Below are 9,857 nucleotides of genomic sequence, written 5' to 3'. Positions count from 1 at the left end.
AGTTGGTTGGTTGCCTCTTGGTGAAGACATAGCTCTGTTTCACGATGAAAAACGACTTCGTGAGTGGGGATAATTATCTCAAGTGCATTCTTACGATTTATATTCACATATATAAATTTTTGCACATTGATGTACTATTCTTAGTATTTCTGCTAACGTTCCTGAGACGGAGTTATGGTAATGGGTAGAAGTAGGTTTCGTACAGGCGTTAAGCTTTACTCATCTTAGGATCATGTTTGTCCAAACACACTTAGCTGAGGAGTTTTGATGGGATCCGGTGCATTAGTGCTGGTATGATCGCACCCTATAGGCCTACGAAGAAGGCACCTTTCAACCAAAATGTTTAAAGGTGAGACGATAATGAGTTTTTGGAATGGCTATACGTCGCGAGTTTTCTAACTAAGTTTATCTTAGTTCAATTTGTAACGTATTTCGGTTGTTTATGGTGTTCTGAAAACAGTTCATAACGAGAGTCTATATATGGTAAACTTATGTATTTTAGTAGTTTCGTATCCAAGTGAAACCTTGTAATTCGATCCAAGCTAGGTCCTTCTTACGACCAATTGATGTATGCTTAGTTATATAATTAAGACTAAATAGACCTTCGAGTCTGTTAGGTATGTCCTAAGCCCATCTTGTTAATATGATTCTAGTAATTATGGTTTCGGAGAAAATTTTGACCTCGATGCAGGTCTACCTCACATCCCTGCAAGGAAAAGTTTTGATAGCAAATAGATCTCTTGATTAGTATAATCGCTTAAATCGCAGTGTTGTGCTTACACATAGAATAGAGTAGCACCAACGCATACTCATGAACCTAATTTACAAGGTCTTGTGAGCGGTATGAACTCTACTCATGACGCTCTATCCCTTACGATGCCTGAGGCAAAGTCGATGCACCTTGCAGCTCTGCCAATCGACGCTTGGCTGCAACCATTCTCCCTTCAAATGCCGTTTGCCCACTCTGTTACTCTTTTGCCTATGCCCGAGCTGCGAGAAGGTCTTAAAAAGAAAGTTGGTCTCTGAAATAGCAGTCTTTTTCCAAGTCTCGGGTACGTGAGATGGTAGGGTCTGTAGTAGCACGCAATTTTCGAACTCGGTTTGCAGTCTCCCTGTTTTAATCCCCGATGTTCGCGATCCGCCGGGTTTTCGCCGGGAGGGCTCTGTCAGTCGGTCCCCCGTGGTTGAGGTCATAGCACCCTCGTTGGTCTCCACATGATGATTGCTGTCTTTGTTGTCGACTCCAACCCTCGATCACGGTTGCCCAACGGGGCACAGGTCCGATGTAGTCGAAACGGTTCGCAGGAACCCTGGCTATGCATGGAGGGTTGATTACCTCCAGTTCCGCTTCTGATTCTTCTCATAACCATCCACCATTTCCCTGGTTGGGAAAGTAGGGGTCGCCTGGTAAGTAGAATCTTGCTATGTTATATGTGCGAGAATAGGAGGGGTAGAAGAGATAATTAATAGACGTCTAATCCTATAATTACTTATAGGGGTGATCCTTACTAGTTACGTCTATAATCACATAGTGCATACCAGTTATACATAATCTGAGATAGAATAGACCTTCGAATAAATGACTCTACTCTAAGTCCACAACCAAACAAGGAACATGAAGTAGAGCAATAGTCATAGATTCTGAGTCTATAATATCTTTAATTATGTATAACCTTGGCGTATGCACTCAGTCGTTAAAGACCTACTAATAGGGGTCTTTAGTTCTCACATAAGTTGGTTATCGTATTACAAAATACTCCTATAGTATTTTAATGTTTGACTTATGCTTTTCAATGTTTGTTTGTAGATAGAATTGGTAAGTTTTTAGACTTGTTGCAACGCCACAACCATTCCCGGGCATATGCTAATCACTTCTGGGTTAGACATAGTTGATCAGGCTATGTCATTCCCAGACCTGACTATACATCCCCAAGCCTACTTGTGCCATTCAACAATCATTACTTTTGTTTTGTTCTAGAATGATGCTGACCTTAGTATGTATGCATGCATGTATACTTTCAACAAGAAACTATTTATTTCTAAAAGTATAGTTATTTGAAAATGTTAAATCAGAGACCTTAGTCCCAATGCATTTATAGTTTGTATATCTTATGTGGTTCGATATACTTAGTTCACTATAAACAATGCTTTGATACCAATCTGTCACACCCCCAAACCAAGAATGGCGGAAACGTCCAGGGGTGGAGGACTTCATGTATAGTATCATAACAACGAGTATAATAGTGCTCAAAGTAATTACAACCATCATAAATATAATTGAAAAAGTTACACCAAAGTATATGTTTACATGTTTCAAATCAATTACATTATGATGACAAAATGAACTGTTTGACGATTTAACGTCCCATCCTCAAAACGCTGTTGATTTCCTGTTTCACTGATTTCCTGAGAAAGAAAATCCAATATTTTCCTTAATAAAGTTATGTAGTCCTAAATCCCAGGACTGGAAATAAACAAGTATTTTTCCATACTTAAAGATATAAAAAGTGATTTTAAATTGACATAAAACCCTTTTTAATTTGAAAGTAAAACCCGTAAATCTTATGATTTGTTAATACCACGTGTGAGATATTATAACCATGCTAAGACTCAGACGCCCTCGTAATACGACGTTCTTCAGGCGTCGCACGTTAAATGACACTTGTCACCTCAGACCTACCGGTCTAGCTGTTGCATGCAGCTCAGGTGCGGGTTTGTCAGACCCAATATAGATCTATACACAACTATCACGCTCTCCCTCCAAGAGACTCCGGTTACAATTTACAGGACTTTTGACTTTGTTACTTTGAAGGTAACACGAAGTGAATGACTCACAAATTTATTCATTAACAGATTTACGTGAACTGAACTGAAAACCTTGGTAAATGAGTTTGAAATGTAAATGATACATAAACTATACCTATTATAGTTTATCTGAAACGTTTGTAATGTAAAGGAAATCTTACTGCAATGTAAATGATACATGAACTGAACTGAAAACCTTTGGTAAATGAGTTTGAAATGTAAATGATACATAAACTATACCTATTATAGTTTATCCGAAACGTTTGTAATGTAAAGGAAATCTTACTGCAATGTAAATGATACATGAACTGAACTGAAAACCTTTGGTAAATGAGTTTGAAACGTAAATGATACATAAACTATACCTATTATAGTTTATCCGAAAATACATTAGTGTTATGAGTCCATAAACTATTACTATTATGTAGTATATGAAAAACGCATTTGTTTTGAGAGTAAAACCTTTCTCATGTAGTAAATTTTTGAATAAGGATTTCCCTAAAAATATGTTGAATTTATTCATAAATAAATTTTTATGTCAAAATATAAGTTTGGGTGAAAATCTCTCGTTAAAATAATTAAAAACGGGCTTAAAACAAAGTTGTGGTCGAAAACCGGGTGGAAAATGGCAAATCCGAAGTCAGGAGGGTGATTCCGGTCTTAACAGCCTTAGGTCCGAAGTGGGGTTTGGTCGCTGAAGTGGATCCGAAGGGAAACGGACTGCGGTCCGAGCAGGTACCGCAGGCGGCTCGTCAGGAAGGACCGGAGGCGAGTTCGGATGCGGTGCTCCAGGTTTGATGACTGCGGTTCGGAGGTTGCGGCTCGCTGGCTGCGGCTAGATGGCTGCGGCTACACAAGGGGACTCCGGTTCAAGGAGGGTTTGGTCCCTATAGAGGGACTTCGGCCCTAAAAGGCTATTTTCCAAGGTATCTTCCCGTTTCGCATGGTTTTTCACCAAGTCAAGTGTCGGGATGCCCCAAATGATTACAAAAAGATCAAAAGAGGTTTTGAGAGAGATTTTGGAGAGATTTCACATTCTTAGCGAGATTTCTCATATAGAGAGAGATTTGGGAGAGATTTCACATTCTTGGAGAGATTTCTCCTACAGAGAGAGAGAGATTTGGGAGAGATTTCACATTCTTGGAGAGGTTTCCCATACAGAGAGAGATTTGGGAGAGATTTCATATTCTTGGAGAGATTTCTCATATAGAGAGAGATTTGGGAGAGATTTCATATTCTTGGAGAGGTTTCCCATACAGAGAGAGATTTGGGAGAGATTTCATATTCTTGGAGAGATTTCTCACACAGAGAGAGATTTGGGAGAGATTTCACATTCTTGGAGAGATTTCTCATACAGAGAGAGATTTGGGAGAGATTTCACATACTTGGAGAGATTCCTCCTACTTAGAGAGTTTTGGGAAAGTTAGAGTGGAAAAGATTGGGAGAGACTTCTTTTGTGACCTTTTTGAGTGTTTGGCTCCGTAACGCAAGGTTTGTAAACCTCGTTAAGTCTCGTTATGATTGTTATATGCCCCCGGGGGTTAAGGAATAATGTTTTATCGAGTAGTTTCCTCACTTGCCCTGATTAGGGTTTAGAATTTCCGAACACGTGAAAACTCTAAGTGATACTTTGTATTAAGATTGCGAGCTGTTCAATAAGAAACATAATGGAAACCCTAATGTATAAGGGTTAGATGAGTTGAGCGGTTTGACTTGTTGACTTTAGTTGACTTTGACTTGGCCAAAATTGATGGTTGTCACATCCTCCGTATTTAAGTCCCTCTAAACCCATTTTACGGTTCATTATTAGCCTCCACACCCTCTTTCACCTCATAAAATCCTAGCCTCCATCCCTTGCTTTATTCTTGGCCATTTTGGAGCATTTCTTCGTTTTAAACCGAAGAGAGGAAGACGAAGAAGGTGAACTTTTGTATAGGCTTGCACGGAATCAACGTCATCATCACCTCCCATTGTTTCTGGACCCTTGTAAGTGTCAAAGCTTCCACCTTTATTGTTGTTTGTGGCTAGATCTAAGTTGTGTCCCACTTTTCTCTGTGGTTTAGCAAGTTTGAATGAATGGAAACCATAAAGTTGGTAACTTTATGGGTTACAAGGGTCTTTAGAATGTCATGGAGTTCAGATCAAGTGAATGGTTGGGTTTTAGAACCTTGCATGAAATTTGGATGATACTTTCTTCAATTTGTGGTTCCAACTGAGATCTAGACATGTATTGGATATACATTCACATAAAGTATCGACTTTTAAGTGTATTATGGAGTTATAAGACCTTCTGGAAAGTTTGAGTAAAAGGATTAATGGATTAAGGACTTAAATGGTTGGATTTTGACTTTAGACTGTGATCACGATGTGAGATATAGGGTCTCACAACATGAGGGTTGAATGACCCTATTTTCTGTTAAGCTTCATGGAGCTCACGACGTGAGAGAAGGCTTCTCACATCGTGAGGTCAGCTCCAATGACCTTTCATATCGAAGTTGGTTGAGTTGAGTCGAGATGAGTTGGAATCAGACTGAGTGAGCTGTCATGACGTGACCAAAGGTGGGTCACGACGTGAGGATGAATAGTTGACATTATCGGTCATTAACTTTTTACTTGGGTTGACTTTTGGTCAATCTTTATTTTTTTAGAGGGTATACTTAGTTTTTCCTTGTGTGGATTATTAGGAAGTGTTTAACACCCATCTTTTGGTGGTGGGATCTGTTGGTTGTGATTGGTGCGACGTTGCACGGGGTTTTAGTCAGCATTGTGATTCAGGCGAGTCTCTTCACCTTACTCAGTGGTCGAAGGCACCAATGCCAACTTACTGGTTTATGTTATGTAGGATGACCAAGGGGTGGCCCCTAGCATTTATACGAAAGACCCGAATACGGGTCCGACAAACTATATGCAAGACGAGGGTTTGGAGCTTGGCAGATATATGTGGTATGCTAGTTGTTTTTGTGATACTTGAATGGAAGACCAGGAGGTGGCTCCTGGCACTTGTCTGTAAGACCTAGGGTTTTGGCCCCCGACCTGGTAAGGAAAGACCATGATACGACTCATGGCATAATGGAAAGACTATGATTGGCACATAGAACTCTCTATTGTATGTATGGTATGTGGTATTTTGGAGAACTCACTAAGCTTTGTGTTTACGATTTTATGTTTATGGTTTCAGGTACTTCCGGTACGAAAAGGAAAGGCTCGACGTGACTGCACCGCATCCACCAGAGTTTTCTACATTGGCAATTTACGATATTTACTCTGATGTTTAAATAATGTACTCACTTTGATCGGTTTTGGAACAACTCAGTTGTATGGTTTATTGTTTTAGAAAAATGAAAATTTTACTATGAAATATTGGAACGTTACAAGTTGGTATCAGAGCCTTGGTTTGAGGGATTTGGGCACACAGTCGGGTGTGACTGAACTCAAACTGAGGAATTGGTCATATTTTGAAAGAAGATAAGTTTCTAAAAAGATTTTTTTTCTAAAGAAAAAGGGGGTGTGATGCGTTCAATCAGCTGAGCTCAAGTAAGTGATTCCCAAAATACCCATACATGTTGATGTGTTATATGATATGAATGATTTCATGCTATGATAAGACTAAGGATACTTTCAAGAATTGCGTGATAGATTTGCCTGATATATAATGCCTTGTATCCTAGGAGTAATTGGATGTTATGTTAGGTTTGAAATCTATATTGGTAGAAGTGATTGCAAGGTGTATGCTTTAAAAATTGTATACGAATAGTATCATATAGCCATAGAATGACTGATTTAGCCTTATTTCATGTTCCTCATCTGGTTGTTGTCCTAGGGTAGAGTAATTTATTCTACATGCTATTTGTGTTGGATTAGGTGTCTAAGCCTATAACTATAATTGGTATGTACATGACCCGAGAGTAGCATGGTCCATTTTGGGTTGCATTCACCAGAACAATCTGATAGGATGGATATTTGAGAAAGTGGTTTATTATTTAATTAGTATTGATCAAGTATTAATTTGGAAATAATTTGGTGATCAAAAGAGACTAATTAAATATATAGGGGCTGATTGTGTAAATCAATGATACATATAGGTTGGGCTAATAATCCATGGTTGATTAGTGACGGGCTAAGCTTATGTAAGTATCCATATAGTGTTAGTCCATTACAAGCCGAAGTGTAAGAATTAGGGTTTACACATAACCCTTGGAATTCTACACTATATATATATATATATATATATATATATATATATATATATATATATATATGTAACCCCTTGGCTAGAATGAAGACACTAGTGATCTTAGAGACACTATAGTCGATTATAGAGTGCCTAACCTCTCTCTCAAGTTCCCCAATTGTTGGTGGTGTTTTGTGAACCATTTTAGGCATCACACTTGAGGTGCTAAGTTCTTAAAGGCCAAATACAACAAGCTACAACAAGAGGTATTCTTCTAACTAGTTTTATGATTCATATACCAAAATTTTGTATGCTAGTTTAGGCTTCATGCTTTGGAAACAATATTGCATGTTTATTTAGAGAAAACATAGATCCAAAGCATTACGGTTGCATGTACACCATAAGGTTGTTATAGTGCTCAAACCCCATCAGTGGTATCAAAGCCTAGGATTGTTTTCTGTTATATTGATGCTTGATTATTTTTCAAAGCTGAAAAAATGAAATTTATGGCCTCTGACTGATGAGCTCGACGAGTCCAATGATCAGACTCGACGAGTTCACTCACAAAAAGGGCAACTCGACGAGTCCAGTTTATGCACTCGTCGAGTAGAACCTTCTGTTTGCAGAATTTCGAGTTTTATGGCCAGAATTGGATTTGGATCATTACCACAAACTGTTTTGTATCATAAAATTTGTCTTTCTAATATGGTAATGTTTATCCTCATCCAATTAAAGGACAATTATCAAATTTTAAGATAATAAGTTGATTATTTGTATTATTTGATTTGAATTGCCTTGCCTTATGAGTTAGATTAGATCAATGGTAAATTATATGATAATGTAGTTCATTAAAATTGATCTAAATGTTTTTTAAAGAACTCTGTAACTTGTCCTCAAGTTATGGAACATCAAGAGTCTCATTCATTAAAATACAATAACTCATAAGTTATGGAACCCAAAAGTTTTGAAGAGTTTCAAAACTTGCCCTCAAGTTTTGGAATTTGTAAAGTCTCACTTATGAAACATTTAATTCCAAACATTAGAATTTTAAAAGTTTAAAATTCAACCCTTATACTATTATAATATTATAAGTTTAATAATTATATATATGTATAATACAAGTCAGTCTTACCGTTAGTAGGCCTCATTCACAAAGCCGCTCTATAAGGGGGGTATAAGGTTACTGCCTATAAAATGGTGGTTTAATGGGTGTCCACTCTCACCCACCGCTTCCTTGACTAGTGGAGGGTTGTTAGCCGAACATGTAGGATAGTACATTAATTCTCGTTAAAAGTATAATGATAATTATAAAGTAAGTAAATGTTTTATTAAATCCCCAATCTTAGTTACTTTAGGAACTATGTGAAAATGATGTTATTCCATGAAATTTCACTTTTCACCTTGCCAAGTCGTTAGTGGAGAGTGTGTGGTTAACCGGCACACTAACTTGGACTAACAAGGGTGGCAAAGGGTAGATTGATGTTTTTCATAGATCAATGGAGCGTGTGTCGTTAACCGGCACATTAATTAGGTGATAAATGACATCGAGTGTACCAAGCACATTTGCATGGTTATTCACACCTTTTTTTGTGATCCTCGGTATCCCAGTAACAAACTTGAAGGGCATAATCAAGATTTAAACATGTCATTGAAAAGTTGAATAAATCTCAAAGGAATCTAGGAATTTCAATCCAACTTAAAACGTAATAATCAATTTCGTTTTTCATGGTGGAAATTGGTAAATCGTCATTTACCTACCTTCAATTATTTTGCAATTGGATTACGGCATCCCTCTTCTGAATTGTTAAATATTGTGTTGGGTCCTAGCCTTAATATTTCATTTGGGTGTTATATTAAAGATTCATATCTAATCTAAACTTTATCTTTCTTTTTTAGATGTCTTCCAACACCGCTTCTGGCTCAAACCCTTCGGGCTCTTTCTCCCTCGTGAACTTGTGTGGGAGGGTCATCTTTGATGGTTCGAACTTCAATGATTGGATTCAGAACATTAGGATGGTCACTCTCTACAAGGACAAGGAATATTTCCTCGACAAAGAGCTCAAGGAGATTGATGAAGTCACTGCTACTCCTGAAGAGGTTGCTGAGTATAGGGCACATGAGAAGGATGCCACGAAGGTGTCTTGTATCATGCTTGCCACTATAACAGCTGAACTTCAAAAGTCCTATGAGGACTACTACCCTTTTGAGATGCACCAAGACTTGATGGAAATATACCGTCAAAGTGCTCGTCAGTAAAGGTATGAAATTATTGCCTCCATGATTACAACAAAGATGAAGGATGGAGAGTCCATCACCGCCCACTTGCAGAAAATGAAAAGGTTTGTGGACCTCTTGCTGAAGTTGAATGTGAACTTCGATGAAGAGTTGGCCATTGATATTATCCTACACTCTTTGCCTCCTTGTTATGATCAGTTTCATATGACTTATCATATGAATAATGAGGAGGTCACTCTTAGCAAGCTTCAAGGCCTTTTGAGAACTGTTGAAAGTAGTCTAAAAGGAAAATTTGTTGTATCTACTCCTACTCCTACTGTTGTTGCCCCAGTCTTGGAAATTGGACATGGGAAAAGGGAAGAAGATGAAGGCTCCTTCTAAGAGCCGCAAGGGAAAGTCTCATGATGGATCCTCTTCTAGTGGGACCAAATTTGGTACTGCTAATCCTTCTACCAATCCAAAAGAAGCAGAGTGCTTCTACTGTCATCATAAAGGGCACTGGAAGCGAAGCTGCCCCAAATACTTGCAGGATGTCAAGGATGGGAAGATAAAGCCCACCCATGCAGGTATTTACACTATTCTGTCTAATAACTCATCATATGCTAATTCTTGGGTCCTTGATACAGGTTGTGGTATTCATATTTGT

Source organism: Lactuca virosa, chromosome 3, assembly GCF_052849685.1.
Source record: "Lactuca virosa cultivar CGN04683 chromosome 3, Lactuca_virosa_CGN04683_v6, whole genome shotgun sequence".
Taxonomy (NCBI): Eukaryota; Viridiplantae; Streptophyta; class Magnoliopsida; order Asterales; family Asteraceae; genus Lactuca; species Lactuca virosa.
Note: the sequence above shows the minus strand (reverse complement) of the source record.